This window comes from Mus caroli, chromosome 7, assembly GCF_900094665.2.
Source record: "Mus caroli chromosome 7, CAROLI_EIJ_v1.1, whole genome shotgun sequence".
Lineage (NCBI taxonomy): Eukaryota > Metazoa > Chordata > Mammalia > Rodentia > Muridae > Mus > Mus caroli.
Window position 1 is genome coordinate 24208399 of NC_034576.1, and position 15024 is coordinate 24223422.

At 55.5% G+C, this 15024-nt stretch overlaps 1 protein-coding gene across 1 annotated transcript in view; it reads right to left on the minus strand.

The window, feature by feature from the left end:
* The window catches only part of LOC110297412 (ETS domain-containing transcription factor ERF), a 17778-nt gene extending 14145 nt beyond the window's left edge, over nt 1-3633 (minus strand). Inside the window, exon 1 of the mRNA XM_029479095.1 lies at nt 3283-3633. The gene's annotated coding sequence lies outside the window, so the exon portion shown is untranslated. The remainder of the gene's footprint in view (nt 1-3282) is intronic.
* Between the last annotated feature and the right edge of the window lie 11391 nt (nt 3634-15024).

The following is a 15024-nucleotide window of genomic DNA, read 5'->3' on the forward strand; positions in this document are numbered from 1 at the left end:
TGTGTGTGTGTGTGTGTGTGTGTACATATATGTATGCATATACATACATAATACACAATACATACATACATATCCCTCCCCAGTGCCTGGAGTTGAACCTCGGGTTTTATTCCTTCATATAAGGCAGTGTTCTCCCACCAAGCTACACCCCCAAACCCTGACAGTCTCACAAAATTGCTCAGGTAGGTTGAACTCTGACCTTCCTGCCTCTGAAGCTTCCCGTCACTAGGCCTGGATTAAGGTCTCTATGATGCAGGGAGCAGCTATGCAGGTGTCTGGCCACAGGTCTCACACATGTTTAGCAAATGTTACAGGCATTGCTCACAAGCAGCAAAATGCCCTAAGGAGGTGAGCAGTCCCTAGGGAGCTAGTTGGATGGAGATGGGCTATGAGGAAGGACTGGTGGTTCTGAGATGGAGCAATTGGAGATAAGATAGGATCTGAAGGACTGGTCCTTAAGGGTGTGAGCAACAGGTTGAGAGGGCTTAACAGTGAAGATGAGGGGTGGGCTGGTGTATCAGCAGGTTCACTGATGCTCCGTGATGTTTACCAAGGAGTGAGGATTGTTACATGTGTAGGAATAAGCAGAGAGAGGTAGAGCAGGTACAAGGAGAGAAGTGCGTGCCTCTGGGATACCAGGTTTGCCCAGAAGTCTGTGTCCCCCTTGGAGGATGTTGAGAAAGAGAGGTGTAAGGCAGAGAGATGGAGGGTGGTGATGCCCGGGGGGATAGAAAGACGAGGAACAGGTGTGGAGGGGCAGGTGTGACCTTGTGCAGCCTTGTGAAGTACGTGTGCTTAGTGTGTAGAAGAGATGGGACATCTGGAATCTGAGGCACAGATGTGGGGGAATGTGTACGAGTCAGGCAGTGTCCATGGCCAACAGCCTGGACATGTCTTGTAGAGACAAGGTGTTAGAGACGACGAGAAGTTACCAGCACCAGGCATGCGGCTCTCGGTGTCTCCGTGGACAAGGCTCTGCTGGACAGGCAGAGCTATCAGGAAAGATACACATGTTAGCAAGGGATGCCTGTGAGCTGTCGGGGGGGGGGGGCCTGGGGCTGGAGAGTAGGTGGCAGAGGAGGGTGTATCTGTCTCTGTGACCAGTGGGGAAGGTGGGTTTAGAAAAAAAAGATGGCAGGAAGTGTGTTGGGTTTGGAGACAGGCAGGGTCTTCCACAGCCCTGGCTAGTTTCAAACTCACTCTGTAGCCAAGGGTGACCTTGAACTGCTGATCTTCCTTCCTTTCTGCTACCTCCCGAGTGAGTGCTGGATTCATGGGTATATATGCTGGTTTATGCAGTGCTGGGCATGGAACTCAGTGCTCTGTGAACCGAGCTACAGCCCCGTGAGTGTGAGGGAGGGCCATGCAGGCAGAGAGGCTGTGGGGGTCACATGAGTGTAGTTTTGGAAGGACGGGTATAAGGGTGGATGAGGAGGGTGGGTGGGGTCATGCTGCTATGTGCAAAGAAAGAGGTGTGTGTGTGTGTGAAACAGGTATTGCTGGGGGTGAGGCATAGGTTACATATCATGGCTTGTGAGAATCAAGTTCTCTGAGACAACTGAGGGAAAGGTTTGGAGTGTCGCAGGGGACCGTGCGACTTGAGAAATGGAATTGGTGAAAGGCTCAGATAGAGGCTCAGATTTGGGGAAACAGGTGTAACCTGGGAGAGCAGGTAAGAGAGGGCACAGGTTAAGTTATGCTAATGAGCCTCTCTGGGGCAGCGATCTGGAGGACCCTGTGTGCACCTGCCCTGTGAGCCCCAGAAGCATGTGAGGGGAACAGATGACAGTCCCAAGCAGGCCATGTTCCCTTAGGTCCAGACGGGGAGAACATGGAGGCGCAGGTGAGTTGGATGTGGGGTGCGGGTGGAGGGTGTTACCTGAAGCACAGGTGTGCTGTCTTCCCAGGAGCCAGTTCGAGCTGTCAGGTTCCTCCCGTGGCTCTAGCTCGGGGCTTGGGGAAGCCTGGGCCTGCCGGGCAGCTCGGGCTCCTGAGGCTGTTTGGCGATGCGGAGCGCGTCTGGGCCTCCGCGGGCCGGCGGGGCGGGGGGAGCGGGCGGGGGGGCCGTTTAGCCGTGATAGATCCGCGCGCCGCTTGTCTCTTAATCTCCGGAGCGACCGATCGATTCGCTATTTCCCTTTGTTGCCAGAAAATTCGATCCTGGGCCTGGAATTAGGTCCCCAGCTTAATCTGAGCGGAAACCAGCGAGGGGGAGACAGAGACAGAGATACTGGGGGAGACAGAGACGGAGAGATAGTGAGAGACAGAGAGATGCTGCGGGGGAGAGATATAGGCACAGGGAATCTGGGAGGGGTAGTCTAAGGGTTAGTGCCACCAAGGTAAGAGTGGTGTTGTGAGAAACAGAGATAAAGAGTTAGAGAGACAGATCCTGGGAGTTAGTTGCTCCTGGTTCCTTGGAGAGCTGGAAGGAGATGCAGAGATGCTGACAGAGACAGAGACAGAGAGACAGTGAAGAGATACTTGGGCAGTGAAGATATGGCAGAGGTGGTCCAAGGATGAATACACAGGGGGTCCAAGACATCCCCAGACCAAAGCTCGAGTCTAGGCACTTCTTGCCCCCAAATGGGCTGACCCCAGGTCTGGCTCCAATATTCTTCCCATAGATCCTGTGATCTCTCACGCCAAATATGCAGGTACATTTTTGTAGACTCTCAGACTTGAACTCCAGCCCCAATCCAGACTTCCTTTCTCTCTCTCCTAGATCCAAATCCTCAGCGCTGATCCTCAGCCCCAAGCATCCACAACCCCAGTCCTGACCTCCATCCCCGACGAGTCAACTCCATCTCCAAAGAGCTGGGGTTTCAGCACCAAATATCCCCGACTCTAGTCTCTAAGCTCCAATCTTGACCTTTAAAACCCATGGTACTCTGGTCCTAAATGTCCAGCCTCCTCAGGCTCAAATACCCAGACCCAAGTTCAAGTCAGCCTTCAGCCCCATCCCCAAATAGTCACACTCTAGTATGTCCTGTTGTCCCATTCCCAAGGCTCCCATATGCACACTCTTCTCTCCCATACCTTGCACCCTAGTCTCGAGTTCCTATCTCCAGGGCTCATCCCTCCCACCTCGCACCCCTGTCCACGAGATGCTCCGGCGGGATTCCCCCCAACTCCCCAGAGTTAAGGCACAGCCGTGCCCCGCTGACGACCCCCAAGCTGTCCCGGGGTCTCTGGGGACCACCTCCCGTGCCCCGGGCCCCCGCCCCGGACAGCAATCCCCGCCCCTCATCCCCGCCCCTGAGACGGCCCGCGGCGCTCACTCACTTTCCGCGCCTTGCGCATCCGCTCCGGTCCGGGGAGAAGTGTTTAAAGTTCGGATCCCGCAGCCATGGCCCCGCGGCGTCCTGGGGAAGGAGACCCCGGGGCGAGGGACACAGGATGTTCGGAGTCTCGCGAAGACGGAGACTGAGAGGATGGGGTCTGGAAGTCCCTGAGACAGCGTGACAGAGACAGGGAGACAGAGACGAGGGGCACGAGCAGAGATGGGGAGATGCAGAGAAGAGACACCCCAAAAGAGACGCGCTCAGAGGACGGACGCGGGAAGCTGGGAACCCAGCTCTGGGCCAGGACACGGGGGACCGTGTCTCTGAGCCCCCTCCTCTCCTGCAGTTCCTCTTCCTCCTCCTCCTCCTTCCTCGCTCCTCTTTGGCGCGGCGCGTTCTCCCGCCCTCGTGGCCGCCCGGCCGGGCTCGGCGCGCAGATATATGGAGGCGGCGGCGGCGGCTGTGCGGGGGAGGGGGCGGGCGCGCGATCGATGGAATATAATTTTCCTCAAACTCGGAAAATAAAGTTCAGAGCTGATCAAATTTGAAAACAGATGTCGAATTGCGACTCTAAATAAGGTTCGATCCCGGGACTGAGAGAGTGGGGGTGGGGTAGGGGCAGAGAGACACCCCTAACACCTTTCCCCTTTCCTCCCCACCTCCTCCTTGTCCTACATGGGGAAGACTCGCAGACAGACGGACAGGCGGTAGAGAAGGAACCGCTGCTGCGCATAGGTAAAGGGGATCCTGGCCTATGCAAGGAGGGACACACACACACACACATAGCCTGGACTGGGCAGCTGACACGCAGACATAGGAACCCATAGAAACAGTGACATAGACCATGCAAACACACACACACACACACACACACACACACACACACACACACGACACAGTTGCACCACAAAACACAGAGCCCGGCACATCACCAGCGAGCATGACCTTTATTCTAGACACAAACTCTCTTCACACAAGCCGACCCCCCCCCCCATCCATCGCTTCCTTCCTGATCCACCCTCACAGGGAGTGCACAGACACAGGGTGTCACAGCGACACATACCCCACATCAGGGTGCAGACCCACACTGGACAATCACAGACCGGAGTCCAGGTTGGACACCCTGAGGCGCTTTCCTTCACACAGGCGCCGATCTGGTCTCACAGTGCATACCTGCTGGGAAAGGCTCAGCCAGTTTGCTCTCACTGAAAGATACTATCAACCATCTCCAGGACCCCCAGAGCAGTTCATCATCCATGGGACCTTCTGCTGCAGCTTGACCTTGCTCTCTAACTGATCACCTTCCCTTTCCCCTCTCAACTCCACCCTTTTGGGGCCTCCCTTCCCCAATTTGTACTCTCCCCTCACTCCCCACTCAGGCCTCTCCCCACTGCCAAGCCCCAAGAACTCATTGTGTTTTGTTTGGATTGTGGTTTCACGTAGCCCAGGCTGGACTCAGCATATTACTATGTAGCTGAGGCTGTCCTTGAGCTCTTGCTCTTCCTGCCCTGCCTCCACTTCCCAGATGCTGAGGTTGTCAGCATATTGCCACCACAACCTGACCTCTAAACCTCATTATTTGGGGGGAAGAGCGGCCTCTCCCAGGAGGAGCAACTATGTTTCAAGGCAAGACTGGCATGCCCAAATGGATACTTTGTGTCCAGAACCCTTAAGTGGCAGTCACCACTCCAGCCCTTCAAGAGCAGACATTCATCATCCATTTTGGCTACGTCACTGGGTCTTAGTTTCCTTATCTGAAAATGGGCTAACTCAGAGTGGTGGGTGGGTCAAATGCATTGCTTGCTATAAGCATTGATTTTTCCCAAGTAATCTACTAAAACTTGTGCAAAGCTAGGTTTGACTGACCTGGTTCCACCTTGTTCAAACCCGGGGAGGTTAGCGGGAAGTCCGATCCTCCAACCCCCACTGGGAGCACTGCTTCCCAGAGCTGTACTGAAGCCCTTGGGAAGTAAAGCGTGTGACCTCGGGTGTGTCATTAGTTGCATGGTTACATTCCCCAGAGGTAGAGAGCTGCCACCACCAGAGCAGGACTCTGAATGCCCTGGAGGAAGTTACAGGAGTTCCCTCAGGAATGTGAGACACCCTTTGGTGTCTACCCTGTAGGTAGATGGGACTCCTTAAGAACACTAGTTGGGAGCCAGGCTGGGTGGCACACGCCTTTGATCTCAGCACTCAGAAGGCAGAGCCAGGTGGATCTCTGAATTCCAGGTCTACTTAGCAAGGTCCGGGAAACCCTGTCAATCAATCAATCAATCAATCAATCAATCAAACAACCAACAACCAAAACCCTCTATCTAGAAATGGTGTGTGTGTGTGTGTCACTTATCTTTCCTGCGCCCCAGAAGGTAAGTATGGCAGGAAGATCTGGAGTTCAAGGTGAGCCTTGGCTGTCTCAGGAAAAAGGGAGGGGTCATTACTGTTGCATTTATGGTCACAAAGTGTGCTCTGGTAGGATACCTATGAAAGGGGAACACCTTCAGAATGTAACACCCAGATGACACACGGGACCGCACTGTACCCTGCAACCCTTCCTGCAGGTAGGCTATTTGGAATCTTAGCAACACCAAAGACCATTGAGGACCGATGTCCAAAGGGCCTCACACCTTCTCTCTAAACCTTCTGCTCTAGGAAAGGTGAAGACAGCCCCTCAGGGGGCCACTCAGAAATCCCAGAGATTCTAACACCTTTAAGAAGCTTAATGTCCAGTCGGGGTATCTAATACTCCCCCTCCTCTAAGGGGAGATCAGAAGCCCTTGGTTACCTGACCAACTCATATCCGATTGTTCAGACCTCTCCTGGTGCCCCCCACATGGCCCCCCACCAAGTGCCTCTCAGTCTCCATAACCCTTTCTGTGCAGTAAACCTTCTCAAGATTTACATTCTGTCTCTGGAGCCCTGGGGGATGGAGAGGATACGTGAAAGGTGGCCACTGGTGTGTGCAGCGCCTTGTAAGACACACAGTAGGTGCACAGTTAAAGCTGGAGCTTTCTCTGCGGGTGAGGCATTCCTATGCAGAAGTGTCACACCCCCTGGGTCTGCGTATTCACTGTTTAGCAGTGTCACCAACACCCACTTGCCTGTAGGAAGCATCTCACAGGAGGGGGATCATTAAGCTGTAGTTAAGTTCCCTAGGGGGGCTGCAGGAGCACAAAACTGTAGTTAATACCCTGTAGAGAAAGGATGCCCTCGGGGTGTGTAATGTCCTCTAAGAGAGTGTGGAGAGAGGCTGGGGTGGGAACATCCTCACTAGCCTTCGACACCCAGAGGACTGAGTTTTTGCCCACAGACAGAGAGGGCATCTGAGAGCTATGATGACCATTAAACCTCAAAGCCCCTAAGGGGCGAGGTAGGAAGCTTTCTGGGAACCGACCCTCCTTGAAGGTTGCCTCTGGGAGCAGCTACCAGTGATGAAACTTCTCACCTCTGAGAACCTATTGTCCCAACCCCTCCCCCACAGCAGCCCGAGGCCACTGGAGCAGAAGCAAGGCTTGTTGGGTATTGAATGAGTCTGGTCCTTCCACACTGGCCAGTCGTCAGAGTGGTGAACACTTTTGTGGGTCCCCTTTGCACCACACACCTGCGTGCTGTGTGCCATTAACCCAGTTCTCACAACCTATGAGGTACGTATATACTGTCATCTGCATTATCTCCATTTTACCAATGGGGAAACTGAGGCACAGACCTCTCTTGCCCACTATTCCACAGCTAAATGGTGTTGGAAGTGGGTCTGGGGCACATGGACTCCAGGGTATGGGGTAGTCCACCTGGATTCTATGGACAGTCCCAGCTGCATCAGCACCCCAGCTTTGAACTCCCATATTACCATCCCTGTCACCCCAAACCCTTCGGAGGATCTTGACAACAACATCCCTGGGAGGCTCCGGGTTCCTTGAAGCCAGGGCCTATGTCTGATTTTCAGTACCTTCGGGGCCAAGCACAGTGTACCTCACTGGCTAGGGAAGGAGGCTGGACGGAGCCCGGGACTCTCAAGAGGCAGAGAGAGGAATGGTTAGGAGGAATGGGGAAGCTGGAATTAAGGCAGGTTGACTGTGGATGTCGGACTCGGGAAGTGAGTCTGATGGGGGAGGGAATTGCAGGCTGTAGCACTCCCCCCCCCAAAAAAAAACCTCCACAACTGACACCCACCCTGACCTAAGAGCTCCAGAGGGACCATGGGAGGTGGAGGAAGGCACGAGAAGGGGCAGAAGGAGGCGCCAGGAAGCTCAAGGAGAGGGGGGGGGGGGGAGAGTCAGACAGACAGATGGGGGCGGGAAGACATTCCGAAGACAGAAAGAGGTATGGAGAGGGGAACCTAGGGAAGGACAGACAGACAGATTAGGGCCAGGGTGGGGGAAGGCAAGGGAGAGTGGCCTCGGGTGAGGGAGAACAGACAGAGGGCATCCTGGGACTCCATGGACAGATGGACCGAGGGACTCGGTGTTGGAACGGCACGGCCGTGGGGCCAGGGCCAGGCCGAGGGCGCGCGCGGCGGTGGCTAGCGCGGGAGGTGGAGGCTGAGCGAGAGCGCGGTGTTTGTGGAGCTGTCGGCTGCGGTGGAATTATGAAAAATAGCAGGCATCGGAGCCGGCCTTCAGCTTCGATTAGGGGAGATGGGACATGACAGGTGCGATCAATACGCAGCCGTTCTATAAAGTGTCAAGTAATGAATCAATTTCGACTAAATTTTCCATTTTTCAGAGGCCGTTCTCCGAGAGAAGAATATCCTCTTTTGTAAAGATATTATTATCGATTTCGGCGGCAATTTGACATCAGGGGTAGTTAATTCCACTCAGAATAAAATTGAAAACACTTGAGAGAGAAAAGAGAGAGGCGAAGAGTGAGACAGAGAGGGAGAGAGGGGGGAGGGAGGGAGGGGCTGGGAGGGAGATCGAGATGGATGGACAGAGCGACAGGGATGGGAGATAGAGGGACAGAGGCTAGGAGACAGGGAGGCACAGGAGGGGGGAGAAACTTGGGAGCCAGGAACTTAGTTAGATGGAGACAGGGACTCAGAGATACAGGCAAGATAAAGCACACACAAAGACAGACGGACAGACGGACAGATGAATAGGCAGACAGACAGACAATAAGAAAGTACAGCACAGAGTCATCAAGAGGATTCCCAAGAGGACGTCCTAGGTGTTAGCAGCTTGTTCTTGTGACTCAGAGAAATGGGGACAAAAGCCAGATCAAAGAAAGCAGCAGGAAAAACAGACAGAAAGAAAGGACAGAGAGATGTGGGGAGGGAGGGAGACTGAGAATGAGGGAAATTTAGGGAGCTGGAGCAAGAAATAGAGCAGGGGTAGGAGAGGAGGGAACCAGGCTGTACAGGAATGGTTCCCGAAGGGCATGAAGGGGCAGGGGTAAAAGTTGAAGGGATAGCATGGTGGGGGGGGGGGAGCAAATGCAGAGCTGTGGGGTCTGCATTGGGCTGGGGGCGGCACTCATGCTGGGGATATACTGTTCTCCAAAGTTGCTCTGATGGGCAGAAGCTCAGTGTATGTGGTGGTGGGGAAGGGGGTGATGGAGTGGCTGACGGATGCTGTGGTTGGGGGTGGGTGGTGGCACTGCATGCATGTCCCTATGTCCTGGCATCTGTGCAAACATTCCAGTCTGGTTTCCTGGACTCCCATCTGTGTGTATTTCAAGCCCTGTGCCTGCGCACACTATGGGGCCCTGGCCTGGCTGTCCCCATGGGGTCTCAGTCACAGGCAGTAGTGACAACATTTCTGGTTAGAGCCTGTCAGTCCCCCAGCTGAAATTTCCATTTATCCCTGAGCTGGTCAAAGGCTGCCTGGATGGAGGAGATGGGGGAGGGGGGACTCCAGGAAAACACTGTGGGTCTGAGGGAGGAGGGCCGAGGTCTGGACCTCCTGGTTTGAGGGAGGAGGCTGGATCTGAACTTCAGAGCCTGGGGGAGGAGCCCTGAAGCCTGGACACCACTTGATCCACATGGAAGCCCCTCAGCCTCCGAGGTTCTCCCCAGCAGTAAAGCCTGGGCCTGCTGCCCCCTAGCGGACATGGAAATTGGGTCCCCGAAGGGACGGTTGCTGACCATGGTAGCTCAAGAGGGAAGCTAGAGAGAGACATTAGCCCCAGTAAAGACAGACTAGAGAAGGAAAGGGGGGTGGGGTGGAGATAGATGGAGAGATAGGGACCGAGATAAACATGGACAGATGAACAGGGTCAGGCAGAGGACTGACAGACTAGTTTCCAAAGAGGAAAGGACAAGTGTGGCTGGGGAGTCATGGAAGAGGGAGAAATAAAGGTGAGGAAGACTGGACCGAGGTGGTCTCAGGAGCAGCAGACAGAGACTGAGAGTATCAAAAGTTGTCAACCAGGGAATGGGATGCAAGACCTGTAGGGATACTGTGAGGCAGAGAGCCATGGGGCTGAGACAGTTGGGGTGAAGGAACACTGGGGACAGGTCCAGAGAAGGAAGAGAGAAGCTACAGGAAATAGCCAGAGAGGAGTCAGACAGAGGGCAGACACTCACGGAGAAACACATAGACTGAAGCAGAATCAGGCACACACGCCCAGAAGGACAGGAAAGAAGTGGACAAAGATGGGGGGAATATGGCTATGATGCTAGAGTCCCCCCCCCCCAAAGCCAAGTGGAGAGCCAGGGATGGAGCAGAGGGTGGTATAGGGAGGGGCAAAGGAGGCTAGCCTGGATTCTGAGACCCTGCAGTCTGGTGAGACCGTCCAAGCGGAGGGGCTCTGGTGGCAAATCCTAGGAGGAGAGCTGGGGACAGGGACTACCTTGGCCTGGGGTCTCTGCCTGCCAACCCCCTCCCAGTCCCCCCCCCCACCCGGCGGGCTGCCCGGCGGAGGCGACAGATTGAGCGATGAGACGCATTACGCACTTAATCCGCCTGATTGAATGTTTTGCTTTCGCCCAAATTGAAACATTAAACAACACGGGACGAGAAGAGGCGGCCGCAAATCACTCATGAAAGATTCATCTTCTCCCCGGCAGCCGCCACCACCGCCTGCCTCTGCTGCCGCCCACCCCAGCTAGGAAGCTTCTCAGGGTGGGGGTGGGGGCCAGGGCAGCACCCCTGCCTACCCTGAGTTTCCCCTTCTTCCCAACCTTCATGGCCCAGGAAGTCCTTCTTATTGTCTGGCCTCCATCCCACAGGTGGTATCAGGGACAGAGGCCTAGCTTCTTGGCCAGTTGGACAGGATGACCTTGGTGCTGTCCTTGCCTCTGTCCACGGGGATCCCTCTCCTCATTTATGGGGATTCAGATAGAGGACTGACAGGCTTCCGCTGCCCACTTACACCAGCCCCCGTTCTTGGGGGTACATAAGGCTGAGGTGCAGGAGCCCCTCCCTTGTACAGGGAACCTTTGTGGGTTTTAGACTCAGACTGGGGGTGCTGTCTAGGGTGGGAAGTGTAAAGATGATTGGGCAAGGAGGGTGCAGGGGTGTGTCTGTGTCCTCTGTCACTCGGTGTGTCTGTCTGTCTGCATGGACACTTTATGCTCTCTGATTCTGTCTCTCTCTGTCTGTGTAGCTTGCAATGCATTCAGCCTGTCTATGTCATCACCCCATCCATGCCTGTGTGACCTTGTGTGTGTGTAAACCAGTGGCCTGTAGGTGTCTGCCTGCCTATATCGGAGTGTCACCACCACTGTGAGCAGGATTTTTGTGAGGCGGATGTTGTCAGTATGTGACTCAGGGAGTGACTTGCAGTGATGCCTGTGTCTATCAGTCTGCATTTTGTCAGTGTGTCAGTGTTCTCTGGTCATCCAGTTTGTCTGTGTGTCTGTGTTTAACCATTTCTGTGTCTGGGCCTGTTTGTCCATCTCTCTCTCTCTCTCTCTCTCTCTCTCTCTCTCTCTCTCTCTCTCTCTGCCTCCCTGCCTCCCTGCCTCCCTGCCTCCCTCCCTCTGATTCTGTCACTGGTCAACAGGGTACTCACTGGGACCAAAGAAGAGTGAACAGAAGGGAAGGCCAGGGGCAGGGGGAAGGGAGAAGAAATCGAGGGGAAGGACAGAGAGAAAGACAGTGAAGGCAGCGACTCTGAGCACTGGGAGCAAGGAGCAAGTGTGAAGCAGCTGGGGGGGCGGGGGGCGGCGTGGACGCCACGGCCGGAGCGGGTGATCAATATTCGATTTAGGTTTTAATTCCGGGGCTTTCGGAGCCTGTCAGCCCTGATGTATGAGCTCACACCGGGGCCGCCCAGCCAGCCACCCCACCGATGCCCATGGCCTGGTGGCCTGTCCTGGCCCCAGCTTCCTTGCCCCTCTAGCAGTGGCAGACCAAGGAAGAGGTGGACAAACGAACTTGGGCCAGGTTGCTCTCTCTCCGGCCTTTCCCTGGACCTATATTCCTGCCTTCTCCAGGGAATGCTCAGGGAGACAGCTGGGGCCCCAAGATCCTTATTGTCTAGGGACACAAGCTGCTAGGCATCACTGGCCACACACATCATGCTCACACAGGGGGGTCTGTACACACACATCCTGCACGTGCACCAGTACACACACAACCCAACATACCGGGGCCCATGCATACCAGGACTCAAGACACCTGTGCATACACAAACCCTGACACACATGATCCAAACATACGTGTGTCCACACGCATACCTGGACTCAAATTCACATGCATACACAAACTCAAAAACATGCGTACAACTCGAATACACACACGCACACGTCCAGGTACTCAGGAATACACACACACATCTCTACACACACGACTGACAGTCTCTGCCAAATGTGTCCACAGACAGGCTCTGACACACAAGCATGTGTGTCCACATAGAGCATCACTTCATACTCAAGACACAGATAAGTTCCATGTTAATGAAGGTTTGATGGGGAGACATGGCCAGACATGCAGACTCCAGGATGGACTGACACTATGACACTCATCGGATAGAATTCTGCAGGGGGGATGGGGAGCCCCCTTCTCCGCAGGCCCCCCCAAACCCTGTCTCTCTCTCAGGAAGATGGATCCACCGCCCTCCCTGATGACAATGCTGTCTGCGCAAACTTTAATTAACACTTTGAGTTAATTAGTTCGAGATCATTTAGGAGTAAAATGTTTTTATTAGGGAGGCTTCGAGCCTGTTGATGGATGGGGCGCGATTCGCTCTTCCGCCTGCGGGGACAGCCGGTAAACAGAAATCAATCAGGGGCCTCCCAACCCAGCCCCCCCACCCCACCCCCAGTGCCAAGCTCCCAGCCTGGGGCCCAGGAGTCCAGTTCTCAGCCTTTTGCTCCCCAAGACTCCAAGAGTCCCAACTTCTGAGCTTCTGTTCCCTCATACAAAAGGGGCCAGGCCAGCCCTCTGCAGTTACTCATGGCCCTTCTTAGTTAGACTCAAGTGTCTAGGCCCCAGCCCTCCTTCCTCAGACTCAGGGCTCCAGACCCCAGCCCTCCTCCTCCTTCCCATTCAGGAGTCCAGGCCCTAGCCTTCCTCCCTCATTTATTCCCAGGAGTTCAGACCCATCTGTCCTCCTCCCTTCGCCCTATCCAGGTCCAGCCCTCCTTCAGACCTAGGGGTCCGGTTGACTGTCGGGGCTCCCTAGCCATCAGGTCCCGGGTCTCAGGGACTCTCTGGCTCCCAGAACTCTGGCGACCCTGTAAGGTCTCGGCCTAGCGTTGGTCGAGGTCGCCAGCTGCCCCTCCCGCCGCTGTGACGGCTTCATCAGGTGTCCGCAGCGGGAGGGCGGCGGGGGCCGGGTGCGGCGAGGCCGGGCCGGGCCGGGGGGCGGGGGCTCCGGGGCCGATAAATCTTCATCAGGCGGCGGCGGGGGGGCCATTAGGCGCTAATGGGAAGATGGAGGGGCCTGTCGGCCGCGCGGGCCGGGCCTCATTTGTCCTGCTTCCCGCTCCATTGGCCGCCGCCCCCCCCCCCCCCCCCCCCCCCCCCCCCGCCGCCCCCCCCCCATTTCCGCTCGCAACCCTGGCAAGGGACTTGGGGGGCACTAAAGGGGTACCCGGGGGACTGGAGAAAGAGGAAGTTGGATTGCAAGAGCAGAGTTAGAAAAGGGGAGGAGGCCTAGGGCAGGGCGGGGAAAGGGTGATGGAATCCAGACAGCTCAGAACCTGGGCGACTCGGGATGTAGGGCGGATTAGAACGTAGGCGGGGAGGTTAGAACTCCATGGGGATAACTAGAGCGCGCATGCAGAGGGGTTCGAACTCAGGCGGGGGGGGCACTAGAGTGCAGGCGGAGATGCTAGAACGTCGGTAAGAGGGGTTCGAACGCAGGCGAGGCCGAGTAGAAGGTTGGTGGGGTGGGCTGGGGAATTAGCATGAAGCCGGGAGGACTAGAACGCAGGCAGTGAGAAAGAGAAGAACCTGGAGAGAAGAGATATAACGCGGGAAGAGGGGTTACATCGCCGGCGAAGGGGACTGGACTGCCGACAAGGTGTCTAGAACGCGGGCGGGGGCGGGGGGGAAGAACATAGGAAGAAGGGTTACAATTTGGGGGAGAGGGTTAGAACACGGAGGGAGGCTATGTGCACACCAGAGGGGGACCTGCACCGCGCGGTCGGGGGGCCTGGGGCCAGGAGGGGGTGCGCTGAAGAGAGTTAAGGGAGAGCGTCGGATCGCTGGATGTGGCCTCCAGGACGGGGACCCGACAGGCGAGCGGGCGGCATCCCTGGAGGCCGAGGCGCGGCCCCCACCCGCAGCCGTCGCCGCCACCCGCTCCCGGACTCGCGCCCCCAGCGCGTCCACTCTGATTTCTCGGGCCATTTTTCTTCCTCTGCTGTCACTCCAGCGCTCGCCCTCCCGCCGCCGGCTGCCCCGCTGCGCTCCGCTTCCCGCGGGAACCCCTGCTTGCAGCCTGCTCCCTCCGCAGCGCCCCACCTCACCTCATCCTTGGCATGCATTCTAGGCATGTGACCCTCCCCAAGAAAGGCAGCCCCAACTGGCCTGTCTCCCTGAACGTTTCCAGGGTGCAGCTCTCCGAGCTGACATAGAGGGGACCCAGAGCCCTATCAGATTTCCATAAAGGACACATTAGGTACCCACAAAACCAGGCCTGTGAACCCCCTCATGAGAAGACGTCAGCGTCAGGCCCAGGTCTTCAAATGGGTTATCTCAGGTGACCTGAATAAACCTCCACTTCTTTGCTTTGTAGCCCAGCCTCAGACACCACAGAGAGGATTTGGGGCCCTGGTCCTTTTCATCCCCAAACAAAGGCTCTGGGCCTAGAGGTAACTAAGGATAAGGGAGAGGGTCTTAGCTCAGACTTCCCTAAATCAATACCGGTAACTTTATGAGTTACTCCTAAACTAACAGTCACCCCCAAATTAGAATCGAGGGCCCTGTAATGGGCAAACAAATTAGGCTTTCCTCAGTAAACCTTTGACAGACATCAAGGCGTCAGAGTATCTGGCCTAATGGGCCTCGGGACTCCACTCCTCGTATGACCTCATTCTTAGCACATTCAAACTACAATATCGGATTGAAACTCCCCCAAACCATGTAACAGAATCTCCAGTGTTGATTCTAAATTGTAATTTCAGTGTAAGTTTCCCCAAAGTATCTAGTCATCTCACTAGATGGTATCCCCACACCCCCAATATGACATCAGGGCCTGATCACTGATACCCTAAAACACGTTTGGCTTTTGTTTGGTTTCTTCTGTTTTGAGACAGGCTTTATATAATGATGTTTAGTCCACAGGCTAGCCTTGACAGTGCAATCCTCCTGCTTCAGACTTCTGATGCTGGGATTATAGGTGTGGACCACCATTTGGA